Source organism: Coregonus lavaretus, assembly GCF_964263955.1.
Source record: "Coregonus lavaretus genome assembly, chromosome: 10".
Lineage (NCBI taxonomy): Eukaryota > Metazoa > Chordata > Actinopteri > Salmoniformes > Salmonidae > Coregonus > Coregonus lavaretus.
In genome coordinates this window covers 24,576,248-24,590,880 of record NC_139997.1, presented here as the reverse complement: position 1 = coordinate 24,590,880, position 14,633 = coordinate 24,576,248, and the positions used below count along the sequence as shown (strand labels likewise).

The 14,633-nt window shown below is 41.1% G+C and overlaps 1 protein-coding gene across 1 annotated transcript in view; it reads right to left on the bottom strand.

The window, feature by feature from the left end:
• Window positions 1-14,633, bottom strand: part of LOC311136459 (neural cell adhesion molecule 1-like) — a 339,193-nt gene that overhangs the window by 10,615 nt on the left and 313,945 nt on the right. The window lies entirely within an intron of this gene.

Here is a 14,633-nt window from a genome sequence, read left to right as displayed (position 1 = left end):
GAGCGACTTACATGAGCAATTAGGGTTAAGTGCCTTGCTCAAGGGAACATCGACAGATTTTTCACCTAGTCGGCTCAGGGATTAGAACCAGCAACCTTTCGGTTACTGGCACAACGCTCTTAACCACTAAGCTACCTGCCGCCCCAAACACAGATTCAACCACAAAGACCAGGGAGGTTGTCCAATGCCTCACAAAGAAGGGCACTTATTGGTAGATGGGTAAAAATAAAAAAGCAGACAATGAATATCCCTTTGAGCATGGTGAAGTTATTAATTACACCTTGGCTGGTGTATCAATACACCCAGTGACTACAAAGATACAGGTGTCCTTCCTAACTCAGTTGCCGGAGAGGAAGAAAACCGCTCAGGGATTTCACCATGAGGCCAATGGTGACTTTAAAACAGTTACAGAGTTTAATGGCTGTGATAGGAGAAAACTGAGATTGGATCAACAACATCGTAGTTACTCCACAGTACTAACCTAATTGACAGAATGAAAAGAAGGAAGCCTGTACAGAAAAAAATAATATTCCAAAACATGCATCCTGTTTGCAACAAGGCACAAAAGTAATACTGCAAAACATGTGGCAAAGCACTACATTTTTGTCCTGAATACCAAGTGTTATGTTTGGGGCAAATCCAATACAACACATTACCTGGTACCACTCCCCATATTTTCAAGCATAGTGGTGGCTGCATCATATTATGGGTATGCTTGTAATCGTTAATGACTGTGTAGTTTTTCAGGATAAAAAATAAATGGAATGGAGATAAGCTCAGGCAAAATCCTAGAGGAAAACCTGGTTCAGTCTGCTTTCCACCAGACATTCGGAGATGACTTCACCTTTCAGCAGGACAATAACCTAAAACACAAGGCCAAATCTACACTGGAGTTGCTTACCAAGAAGAAAGTGAATGTTCCTGAGTGGCCGAGTTACAGTTTTGACTTAAATCTACTTGAAAATCTATGGCAAGACCTGAAAATGGTTGTCTAGCAATGATCAACAACCAATTTGACTGAGCTTTAAGACATTTGAAAAGAGTAATGGGCAAATGTTGCACAATCCAGGTGTGGAAAGCTCTTAGAGACCTACCCAGAAATACTCACAGCTGTAATCGCTGCCAAAGGTGCTTCTACAAAGTATTGACACAGGGGTGTGAATACTTATGTAAATGCGATATTTCTGTATTTAATTTTCAATAAACGTTCAAACATTTCTAAAAACATGTTTTCACTTTGTTATTATGGGATATTGTGTGTAGATGGGTGAGAAATAATATACATTTTATACCTTTTGAATTCAGGCTGTACCACAACAAAATGTGGAATAAGTCAAAGGGTTTAAATACTTTCTGAAGGCACTGTATGTATTGCTCCACTACAATGGATGAGCATGTATCCACACTGTTTATACTCTGCCTTCGACACACATTGTTCTACATGAACTCACACACAAACACACACCACACATGATCATGAACAGACCACAAAACTGTTAAACAGATGAATGTTTCACCAAATAATTATTAGTATGCTTTGTGTCAAATCAATCTCACACAATCAAATTTAGAAATAATTTGCAACTAATTTACATTCAGTAAACAGACACACAAAAAGATTGGATATTTGATCCGACAGAATAATCTAAAAGTGTTAATTCAAATCAAACAAGAGCATTTGGAGTATGGTTGATTTGACACAATGCTCTACACATGACAAACAGGTTAGATAGAATTATGATGACAGATCTAAATTCAATTCCAGTTTTTGTTAGCTCTGTTAGGTGTCAAATATGAGACAATTTATATTCTGAATTAAAGCAAAACACAGGCAATTCTCGATTTGGACTTACTCTTTGCTCTTGTCATATTGAGAATGTCAGGATGTCCAAATGTCAGACTCCTACACCACACAGTATTCACAGTATAATCAATGCAACAAAATGTACTTGATTCATTCTATGATTTACTGGAAAACCATCACTTATCAAACAGGGTAGGCTTCAGGGTAGGCGTTTATTTGGGTCATATGAACCATCATGCAATTTAATTTACATTGTTCCCTTTCTGAGTTTTTCTCCAGTATCACTGGCTTACAAATGTGTGTAAGGAGACTGATTGAGACTCAGCTGCACAGAAAGGATGTGCATCTTTATGCAAATCCACTCTATATACACTGGTACCTTGAGAGGGAGGATACTTTGTGTGGCAGAAACACTTGATTGATGTATTTGTAAAATGTAATAGTCTTGTCAGACCGGAGTTTATTATATCTGTCACTGTCACTGATTGCTCTTCTATGAAATTATGTTGTTGACATTATGCATAAAGAGGGATGATATAACTGTAAGTAAAAAATAAATACTGGCAATAGTTGACAAAGATTTAGCATCATGCAGTGTATACAGTGGGGAAAAAAAGTATTTAGTCAGCCACCAATTGTGCAAGTTCTCCCACTTAAAAAGATGAGAGAGGCCTGTAATTTTCATCATAGGTACACGTCAACTATGACAGACAAAATGATCATTTTTTTCCCAGTAAATCACATTGCAGGATTTCTTATGAATTTATTTGCAAATTATGGTGGAAAATAAGTATTTGGTCAATAACAAAAGTTTCTCAATACTTTGTTATATACCCTTTGTTGGCAATGACACAGGTCAAACGTTTTCTGTAAGTCTTCACAAGGTTTTCACACACTGTTGCTGGTATTTTGGCCCATTCCTCCATGCAGATCTCCTCTAGAGCAGTGATGTTTTGGGGCTGTCGCTGGGCAACACGGACTTTCAACTCCCTCCAAAGATTTTCTATGGGGTTGAGATCTGGAGACTGGCTAGGCCACTACAGGACCTTGAAATGCTTCTTACGAAGCCACTCCTTCGTTGCCCGGGCAGTGTGTTTGGGATCATTGTCATGCTGAAAGACCCAGCCACGTTTCATCTTCAATGCCCTTGCTGATGGAAGGAGGTTTTCACTCAAAATCTCACGATACATGGCCCCATTCATTCTTTCCTTTACACGGATCAGTCATCCTGGTCCCTTTGCAGAAAAACAGCCCCAAAGCATGATGTTTCCACCCCCATGCTTCACAGTAGGTATGGTGTTCTTTGGATGCAACTCAGCATTCTTTGTCCTCCAAACACGACGAGTTGAGTTTTTACCAAAAAGTTCTATTTTGGTTTCATCTGACCATATGACATTCTCCCAATCCTCTTCTGGATCATCCAAATGCACTCTAGCAAACTTCAGACGGGCCTGGACATGTACTGGCTTAAGCAGGGGGACACGTCTGGCACTGCAGGATTTGAGTCCCTGGCGGCATAGTGTGTTACTGATGGTAGGCTTTGTTACTTTGGTCCCAGCTCTCTGCAGGTCATTCACTAGGTCCCCCCGTGTGGTTATGGGATTTTTGCTCACCGTTCTTGTGATCATTTTGACCCCACGGGGTGAGATCTTGCGTGGAGCCCCAGATCGAGGGAGATTATCAGTGGTCTTGTATGTCTTCCATTTCCTAATAATTGCTCCCACAGTTGATTTCTTCAAACCAAGCCTGCTTACCTATTGCAGATTCAGTCTTCCCAGCCTGGTGCAGGTCTACAATTTTGTTTCTGGTGTCCTTTGACAGCTCTTTGGTCTTGGCCATAGTGGAGTTTGGAGTGTGACTGTTTGAGGTTGTGGACAGGTCTTTTATACTGATAACAAGTTCAAACAGGTGCCATTAATACAGGTAATGAGTGGAGGACAGAGGAGCCTCTTAAAGAAGAAGTTACAGGTCTGTGAGAGCCAGAAATCTTGCTTGTTTGTAGGTGACCAAATACTTATTTTCCACCATAATTTGCAAATAAATTCATTAAAAATCCTACAATGTGATTTTCTGGATTTTTTTCCCTCAATTTGTCTGTCATAGTTGACGTGTACCTATGATGAAAATTACAGGCCTCTCTCATCTTTTTAAGTGGGAGAACTTGCACAATTGGTGGCTGACTAAATACTTTTTTTCCCAACTGTACTAATACGTTTCAAATGGAACTTTCAAATCATATCAAAATCTAATCTGGGAAATGATCGTAAATGATCTAAAATGCCATCATCTGAGTGAGTCACCAGATTTGAGCCAAAATGGATACCTGTGGTATACATTCCTATAAATCTAGCACGGAGTGTATCTGCATCTGAAGGAATTACTTTAATTATAGAGTTGTTGATATAACCCTCATTATACGCCTCATATGGGTAAATCTAATGCATTGGAGGGCAGCTGAATTATTGATACCATGCACCAGGGAGCTGATAGGAAAATAATTTTCAGTGACTGCTGCAGTGCTGGGGAACAACTCTCAAACAATGTCCTGGCAAATCGCTGGCTTGGATCCAAGCTACAGTGAGCAGCAATTAGCTGTAAGGCATAAGACCTCTAAAGAGAGGCAGAGAGGTTGAGTACAGCAGAGCGGCCAATTGTAATTTCCTCTCACATTGATTGGCCATTTTCTTTGAAAGTCTTTAAAGTTGAGTCACACTCTGTGGCGGCAATAGCTCCGACCGGCAGCTCTTTATTTACTGCTGTTGCTAAGAGTGGGAGAGAGCGTAAGCATCTACCTGCAGGCAGAGCGACAATGTTTGTTTTTCCGCCGCTCCGTCTGCATCTTAACAAGTGCGATAAATCACATCACACATTTTAACACCGAGGGGGCCGGCTCATAAAGCTTTCTCGGAAATGGAGAAACACAGAGCCATGCTGTGTCAACAAGGAGCATAAAATATCTGTTTGCCGCACCTTTTTCAGATAATCTTGCTGATAACAAACAGAATACAGGAAATAGGACAGAAACACAGTCAATAAAGCCAATTGAAAAATTATCCAAGAGATAAGAGTCATTACCCTATGAAGCATCATTGTTCTACCCAGCGGGCAACATTTTGCATTGGATGTCATAATGTTGTCATTTTCTGGTTGTAAACTGGTTTTCTGGTCGAATTGGAACAAAGTTAAGACATCTTTTATGGCAACAATATGCCTGGAAAATACATCATATTTTGGTTGTTATATGGTCACTGGTCCATTTACAGTCAATATGCAACCTGACCATGTAGAGTCCATTCGGAAAGTATTCAGACCCCTTGACTTTTTAAACATTTTGTTACGTTACAGCCTTATTCTAAAATGGATTAAATTGTTTTTTTCTCCCCCTCATTAATCTACACAAAATACCCCATAATGGCAAAGGAAAAACAGGTTTTTAGACATTTTTGCAAATGTATAAAAAGTAAACTGAAACATCACATAAGAATTAAGACCCAGTCCTCAGTATTTTGTTAAAGCACCTTTGGCAGCGATTACAGCCTTGAGTCTTCTTGGGTATGACGCTACAAGCTTGGCACACCTGTATTTGGGGAGTTTCTCCCATTCTTCTCTGCAGATCCTCTCAAGCTCTGTCAGGTTGGATGGGGAGCGTAGCTGCACAGCTATTTTCAGGTCTCTCCAGAGATGTTGGATCGGGTTCAAGTCCGGGCTCTGGCTGGGCCACTCAATGACATTAATAGACTTGTCCCAAAGCCACTCATGCTTTGTTTTGGCTGTGTGCTTAGGGTCGTTGTCCTGTTGGAAGGTGAACCTTTGCCCCAGTTTGAGGTCCTGAGCGCTCTGGAGAAGGTTTTCATCAAGGATCTCTTTGTACTTTGCTCCGTTAATCTTTCCCTCGATCCTGACTAGTCTCCCTGCCGCTGAAAAACATCCCCACAGCATGACGCTGCCACCACCATGCTTCACATTAGGGATGGTACCAGGTTTCCTCCAGACGTGATGCTTGGCATTCAGGCCAAAGAGTTCAATCTTGGTTTCATCAGACCAGAGAATCTTGTTTCTCATGGTATGAGAGTCCTTTAGGTGCCTTTTGGCAAACTCCAACTGGGCTTCATGTGCCTTTTACTGAGTAGTGGCTTCCGTCTGGCTACTCTACCATAAAGGCCGGATTGGTGGAGTACTGCAGAGATGGTTGTCCTTCTGAAAGGTTCTCCCATCTCCACAGAGGAACTCTGGGCTCTCACCTACCTGACCAAGGCCCTTCTGCCCCGATTGCTCAGTTTAGCCGGGCGACCAGCTCTAGGAAGAGTCTTGGTAACAAAATGTGGAAAAAGTCAAGGGGTCTGAATACTTTCCGAATGCACTGTATGTCACCAAGGACGTTGGCCTGACATCATTTCAACCAGTTTTGCCTTCTGGGTCTGACTCCGATGGTAGGAAGCACAGTAGTACAGTATGGTTAAGATTCTAAGGTACTGCATGGATTAAAAAAGTGAACATATGGGTACCCACAGAAGTTCTAAACTATGCTCATATTGTGCTTGTTATCTCAAGACAGTTAGCTCTCCCTACTTGATATCCTAAAAGCCACAACTATCAAATTCCATCTCAACCGTCAGTCACCTATGAAAACTTGGCGGATGCCTCTGAGGAGTAGCACTTGCTTGTATGAAAGAAGAACCAAACAATGGGATTGGCACATGCGAACCCAGGAGCCAAACTCCCGTCGCATCACTTTATTACCTTCCGAGTCAATTTAAAATGGTGGGGGAGACCAAAACTGCGAGAAGACTCATCACAAAATGCTAATCTGAGTTTTGAACAAAGGCCATCTCTCTTTCCCATGGCAGGGTGTTTTAAGTGCAGCCAGGCTTTAGGGACAGTCCTAACCTTAGTTTACAACCCCAGAATGGGCCACCACAATATAAGACACTTTGTTAAAGCTTCAGACAAGCACAAGATATGTGCTAAAACAAACTTTGCATTTCTGAGGATGAACAGCCAACAGAACTCAGCACTGTGTCACACGCTTGCATTTCAGAATGTAAGTCTCTAGAGCTCTAGCCGTTATTTTGTCCAAAAAAGTTATAACACACCATTTTATAATATCTTCTTAAAACCTACGGATGATTACAGCATGGAAACACACTGGTATGTACTTACAAAAATGTGTCATAGAATATAATCATTTCACATTACTGAAAATGACTGACATAGATGTGTTAAACAGCTGTAGCATTAATTTTGAGCATTTTTTGTTTTCAGGTAAAAAGAGAGCAAAAAGAAACAACCAAAAGAACAGCCTATATTTAGTTTTGAATAAATTTTTAAAAGATTATGTACACAAAACATGATTTGAATGACCTTCAAACGGACAAGGCAGTAGCTTGTCATTCATATAACCATCCCTTTCAAAATGAGCCTTGTGACTATGAAAAGAAATCAGAAGACATAAGAAACTTGAGATGTCTTCATCTTTATGTCCAATCTTAACCAATACAAAATTCCTCTGAAAAGTGTGCCTTCCCTGTTATGTACAATGGGAACAACTACAATTTAAGCTTGTATCCAGATACACATAAGGTAGACACAGCTTTTTTCTACAATTTCCCAATAGGACTCAAGTCCATTCTGTGGTATGACAAAACATTTTCACAAACAATGCTGCCTTATTCAAATCCATATTTTGTACATTATGCAAAATAAACATTGATGATAAAAACATTTAGAATGATATAAGTATCAAGCACCCCATTTTAACCCTTTAACATGAAACTGATATCTTGATTCTTCATATTTTGTGTATGTGTGTGTCTGCACAAGGGTCAAAAGGCATAGAAAACAAAGGGGTCTGGTCGAGATTTGAAAGGCCAAGCTATCCTCTCTCCTTGAGCGAGACCCAGTTTATGAGAGCAAGAACACAGTCAGCGTGGAGAGCATGAGAGATGCCAGAGTGTACGTCACACACGAGCAACCAAGGGTAGCTGAGGCCAAAACAAACCGACAAAACCACACAAAACACACCAAAGATTGTTCACAGAGATATTCACAGCAAAAAAGTGGAAAATACAATTGTACACCAAAAAATACAATAAAATAGTGTGTATGACAAATGTTATGGTCCAGAGGTGCCCAACATCACACATGAAGACAGGACAAGGAGAGAAGGGGAGGTGGGAGAGAAATAGGGAAAGGGAGAGAGAAAAAAGAGAGATAGAAAATAGGTCATAAATACAGAAATGCAAGTTTGAAAGATTAATTGAGAATAAACAAAGGAATAAAAACACAAATCCAAGCAAGTTAGAGGATCAAAGTAATACAAAAAAGCATGTTAGAAGCACAGCAAATGACGTGTATCACAGCAAGCAAAGGTGAAAGGTCAGAGAAAGGTCAAAGGTGATGGATGTCAGGAAATGTTGAAAGAGACACATACATAAACACATACATGTTTGTATCAATTAAATGAGGGGCAATCCCCTGAACGTGAGCGCACATCCAGGAGAGATTAAATCACATTTTCCATGGCAAGGAGAGTTGCCCAAGCAAAACACACATTCAAAAACTGGTGCAATGTCAAGGCGATATCAAATAGCAGGTGGAATGAATGAATGGGTTTTAGTTTTACTAAAACTGCAAAAGTTAATTGCTTATTTATAGCTTTACAAAATGTCAACCTTAGCTGGGGAGATTTGGATTGGTCAATTTAGAACTCCAGTGGTCCTTGCACACTCAATATTGAGCACGCTCAAAATATCAAACCCATGAATCATGTGGGTCAATATTTCTCTTATTCAACCTTTCCTTTTTTTTTTTTACTTGACCTGCACTGAAGAGCATCGATTGAAGTTTACTTGTGAGGAATGTATGTATATATATATTCCTCAAAAAGTAAACATTTATATCTATCTATCTATCTATCTATACACACTACATTACCAAAAGTATGTGGACATCTGCTCGTCGAACATCTCATTCCAAAATCATGGGCATTAATATGGAGTTGGTCCCCCTTTTTCTGCTATAACAGCTTCCAGTCTTCTGGGAAGGCTTTCCACTAGATGTTGGAACATTGCTGCGGGGACTTGCTTCCATTCAGCCACAAGAGCATTAGTGAGGTCGGGCACTGATGTTGGGCGATTAGGCCTGGCTCGCAGTCGGTGATCCAATTCATTCCAAAGGTGTTCGAAGGGGTTGAGGTCAGGGCTCTGTGCAGGCCAGTTAAGTTCTTCCACACCGATCTCGACAAACCATTTCTGTATGGACCTCGCTTTGTGCAGAATCGTCTAGAATGTCATTGTATGCTGTAGCGTTAAAATGTCCCTTCACTGGAACTAAGGGGCCTAGCCCGAACCATGAAAAACAGCCCCAGACCATTATTTCTCCTCCACCAAACTTTACAGTTGGCACTATGCATTGGGGCAGGTAGCGTTCTCCTGGCATCTGCCAAACCAAGATTCGCCCGTCGGATTGCCAGATGGTAAAGCGTGATTCATCACTCCAGAGAATGCGTTTCCACTGCTCCTGAGTCTAATGGCGACGAGCTTTACCCCACTCCAGCTGACGCTTAGCATTGCGCATGGTGATCTTAGGCTTGTGTGCGGCTGCTCGGCCATGGAAACCCATTTCATGAAGCTGCTGACGAACAGTTCTTGTGCTGATGTTGCTTCCAGAGGCAGTTTGGAACTCGGTAGTGAGTGTTGCAACTGATGACAGACGATTTTCACGCACTACGTGTTTCAGCAATCAGCGGTCCCATTCTGTGAGCTTGTGTAACCTACCAATTCGCGGCTGAGCCTTTGTTGCTCCTAGATGTTTCCACTTCACAATACCATCACTTACAGATGACCGGGGCAGCTCTAGCAGGGCAGAAATTTGACGAACTGACTTGTTGGAAAGGTGGCATCCTATGGCGGTGCCACATTGAAATTCACTGAGCTCTTCAGTAAGGCCATTCTACTGCCAATGTTTGTCTATGGAGATTGCATGGCTGTGTGCTCAATTTTATACACCTGTCAGCAACGGGTGTGGCTGAAATAGCCGTATCCACTAATTTGAAGGGGTGTCCACATACTTTTGTTTGTATGTATGTATGTACACATTTATACACATACACACACACACATATGTATATATATATATATATATATATACATATACACACAGTGTACAAAACATTAGGAACACCTTCCTACCATTGAGTTGCACCCCCCTTTTGCCCTCAGAACAGCCTCAATTAGTTGGGGCATGAACTCTACAGTCGTGGTCAAAGGTTTTGAGAATGACACAAATACTAATTTTAACAGTCTGCTGCCTCGGTTTTGATGATGGCAATTTGCATATACTCCAGAATGTCATGAAGAGTGATCAGATGAATGCAATTAATTGCAAAGTCCCTCTTTGCCATGAAAATGAACTTAGTCCCCAAAAAACATTTCCACTGCATTTCAGCCCTGCCACAAAAGGACCAGCTGCCATCATGTCAGTGATTCCCTCGTTAACAAAGGTGAGAGTGTTGACGAGGACAAGGCTGGAGATCACTCTGTCATGCTGATTGAGTTAGAATAACAGACTGGAAGCTTTAAAAGGAGGGTGGTGCTTGAAATCATTGTTCTTCCTCTGTTAACCATGGTTACCTGCAAGGAAACACGTGCCGTCATCATTGCTTTGCACAAAAAGGGCTTCACAGGCAAAAATTGCTGCTAGTAAGATTGCACCTAAATCATCCATTTATCGGATCATCAAGAACTTCAAGGAGAGAGGTTCAATTGTTGTGAAGAAGGCGTCAGGGCGCCCAAGAAAGTCCAGCAAGCGCCAGGACCGTCTCCTGAGCTTGCTCAGGAATGGCAGCAGGCAGGTGCGAGTGCATCTGCACGCACAGAGAGGCGAAGACTTTTGGAGGATGGCCTGGTGTCAAGAAGGGCAGCAAAGAAGCCACTTCTCTCCAGGAAAAACATCAGGGACAGACTGATATTATGCAAAAGGTACAGGGATTGGACTGCTGAGGACTGGGGTAAAGTCATTTTCTCTGATGAATCCCCTTTCCGATTGTTTGGGGCATCCGGACACCTTGCAACACCTTGTCCGGAGAAGACAATGTGAGCGCTATCATCAGTCCTGTTTCATGCCAACAGTAAAGCATCCTGAGACCATTCATGTGTGGGATTGCTTCTCAGCGAAGGGAGTGGGCTCACTCACAATTTTGCCTAAGAACACAGCCATGAATAAAGAATGGTACCAACACATCCTCCGAGAGCAACTTCTCCCAACCATCCAAGAACAGTTTGGTGATGACCAATGCCTTTTCCAGCATGATGGAGCACCTTGCCATAAGGCAAAAGTGATAACTAAGTGGCTCGGGGAACAAAACATCAAAATGTTGGGTCCATGGCCAGGAAACTCCCCAGACCTTAATCCCATTGAGAACTTGTGGTCGATCCTCAAGAGGCGGGTGGACAAACAAAAACCCACAAATTCTGACAAACTCCAAGCATTGATTATGCAAGAATGGGCTGCCATCAGTCAGGATGTGGCCCAGAAGTTAATTGACAGCATGCCAGGGCAGATTGCAGAGGTCTTGAAAAAGAAGGGTCAACACTGCAAATATTGACTCTTTGCATAAACTTAATGTAATTGTCAATAAAAGCCTTTGACACTTATGGAATGCTTGTAATTATACTTCAGTATAACATAGTAACATCTGACAAACATATCTCATAGCACTGAAGCAGCGAACTTTGTGAAGACCAATACTTATGTCATTCTCAAACCTTTCGACCACGACTGTACAAGGTGTCGAAAGTGTTCCACAGCGATGCTGGCCGATGTTGACTCCAATGCTTCCCACAGTTGTGTCAAGTTGGCTGGATGTCCTTTGGGTGGTGGCCCATTCTTGATACACACAGGAAACTGTTGAGCGTGAAAAACCCAGCAGCGTTGCAGTTCTTGACACACTCAAACCAGTGTGCCTGGCACCTACTACAATACCCCGTTCAAAGGCACTTAAATATTTTGTCTTTCCCATTCACCCTCTGAATGGCGCACATACACGCCTCAATTGTCTCAAGGCTTAAAAATCCTTCTTTAACCTGTCTCCTCCCCTTCATCTACACTGATTGAAGTGAATTTAACAGGTGACATCAATAAGGGATCATAGCTTTCACCTGGATTCACCTGGTCTGTCTATGTCATGGAAAGAGCAGGTGTTCCTAATGTTTTGTACACTCAGTGTACAGTATATACAGTGAGCTCCAAAAGTATTGGGGCAGTGACAAATGTTTTCTTGGCTCTGTACTCCAGCACTTTGGATTTGAAATGATACAATGAGGTTAAAGTGCAGACTGTCAGCTTTAATTTGAGGGTATTTTCATATATATTGGGTGAACCGTTTAGAAATTACAGCACTCTTTCTACATAGTCCCCCAATTCTAGGGGACCAAAAGTATTGGGACAAATTCACTTATATGTGTATTAAAGGAGTAAAAAGTTAAGTACACTTCTACCTTGATTACAGATAATCCTGAATGAATCGTGAATAATGATGAGTGAGAAAGTTGCTAACCTCCCCTGTTATTGTAATGGTGAGAGGTTAGCATGTCTTGGGGGTATGATATTTGTGCATCTGTAACTTTCTCACTCATCATTATTCACGATTAATTCTGGATTATCCGTAATCATGCTAGCATCCACATTAATATAGAAGTGTTTAGAAACATATTCTATTCTTATTTTAAATAAAAGTCACTCCAAACTGACACAATACTTTATTTACCATTCTATTGGCCACAAAATAATCTGAAACACAACCAAAAACAGCAAATGCATTCAACAAATTTGTAGAGTCACAAGCTTGATGTAGTCATTGCGTGCTATGCATATGGGACCAAATACTTAACTTTTTACTACTTTAATACACATATAAGTGAATTTGTCCCAATATTTTTGGTCCCCTAAAGTGGGGAGACTATATACAAAAAGTGTTGTAATTTCGGTTCACCCGATATGGATGAAAATACCCTCAGATTAAAGATGAAAGTCTGCACTTTAGCATTTCAAATCAAGCATTTCAAGTGCTGGAGTACAGAGTCAAAACAACAAAGAATGTGTCACTTTCCCAATACTTTTGGAGCTCACTGTATATATGCCCAGTAAGTAAACAAAAAAGGAAAAGTACATTTCATATCATATCATATGCACTCACCTATATTTAGCTAATATGTTGCAGTGCCAATATATAACACCGAGAGTCTGGATTTATGACACAGCAGCTGTTGGGTCGTTCCACGAAATGGGCGCCTTTTGCGTCCATTTTATATTTCAAGTAGAAATTATGCACCAATATTGAATTTTAAAAGCCTGTTATATTAAATGACCACATGGAGAATTCAATAAATCACATTTTTCATATGAATAAAGGTTTGCTAAAGTGCCAAAATTCTGCATTATGACATGTCCCATCAACCCTGTATCACTTCTAGGAAGATTTTATGTGATATTAGTGATGCATTTACATCTGTCCCTCATTTTAAGGCCAAGCCTGTTATGCAAACAATTTACACCTTTAAAATAATGGACCATTCCACCAAGTTAAATGATTCACTGCAGATGACATCGTTTGGGTCTTCTGAACAGCATGGTGGAAAAGGAAGTAAGTCTTCTCTCTCTTTCTGGTCTATTTATAATTGTTTTCTCATCTTTGACTGAGGTGGTCGAGCTCAACACGTCAACCCTGTTTGCTCAATTAATGTTAGGGAAACTAGAATTTGATTTAACTTTCATTATGTGTGGAACATACAGTACCAGTCAAAAGTTTGGACACACCTACTCATTCCAGGGTTTTTCTGATTGATAGAATGCGGTAACTTTATGAGTTTGATATTATATACGAGTTTATTTGTACAAGGGATACTTGATCAATGAAAAAATGTTGGATTTATCTCAAACATGCTTTTAAATAATAGTTAGGAAGTTACATAGGTGTCCGTAAAAAGGTTGACAGACAGTGACCACCTTTTACATGCACACCAAGTATTCTGTTTTTGAGTTGATGCATATAAACATAATATTCTGTTTACAATAACCCGAAAAAGCTTGTATACCGGTTATGAGAAACCCGGATAAGAGCCTGGGATATGCTGATCTTAAATTGGATACTATGGCATGTCAACACAACCCGTTTACTGTTGTTTATCGCGGTCTGCGCATGCTCAGTTATGCATATAATGGATGTTGTGTGATGATGTTTTCATCTGAATGTCAAACCAAATCACTTAAAAAAGTAGGCTATACCTACGCAGTTTGATCCACCATAATAATGGCATAAATTATTTTGCTGACACACTGTACTGGACCATATAGCCTATTGGCTTAGATTACTTTCACCCCTAATTTAGACAGGTTTCTGCTTATAATTTCCGACATTTGTTATGCCATTTGTGTCACGGTTCAGACAGACGACCAGAGGACCACAATTGCGTCACACCAGAAAGTTTATTAAAACTTAAGGGAAAAGGGAAGTAGGGAGTGAGTGAAGGCTCCAGGGGTAACAGGGATCCCGTCCAATGTGCTGGGTCTGTGCCCCCCCCCAGTGGCAGCGATGCGTCCTATGAAGCCGGTGGTGGGTGGTCCAGAAGTCCTGGGGGGGGGGAAGACACAGACACAACAGGGCGGATGAAACAAGGCAGCAGTACAGTTCAAGGGAAATCCAAATACGTAGTAGCAAGGCAGAAGGCTGGTCAGAGTTACCGGGATCGAAGAGTAGTCAGGAGTCGTTATGGCAAAAAGCAGGTCTGGATCTCCTGGGGCAGAAGAGTATCCAAACATCAGGCAGGTCCGG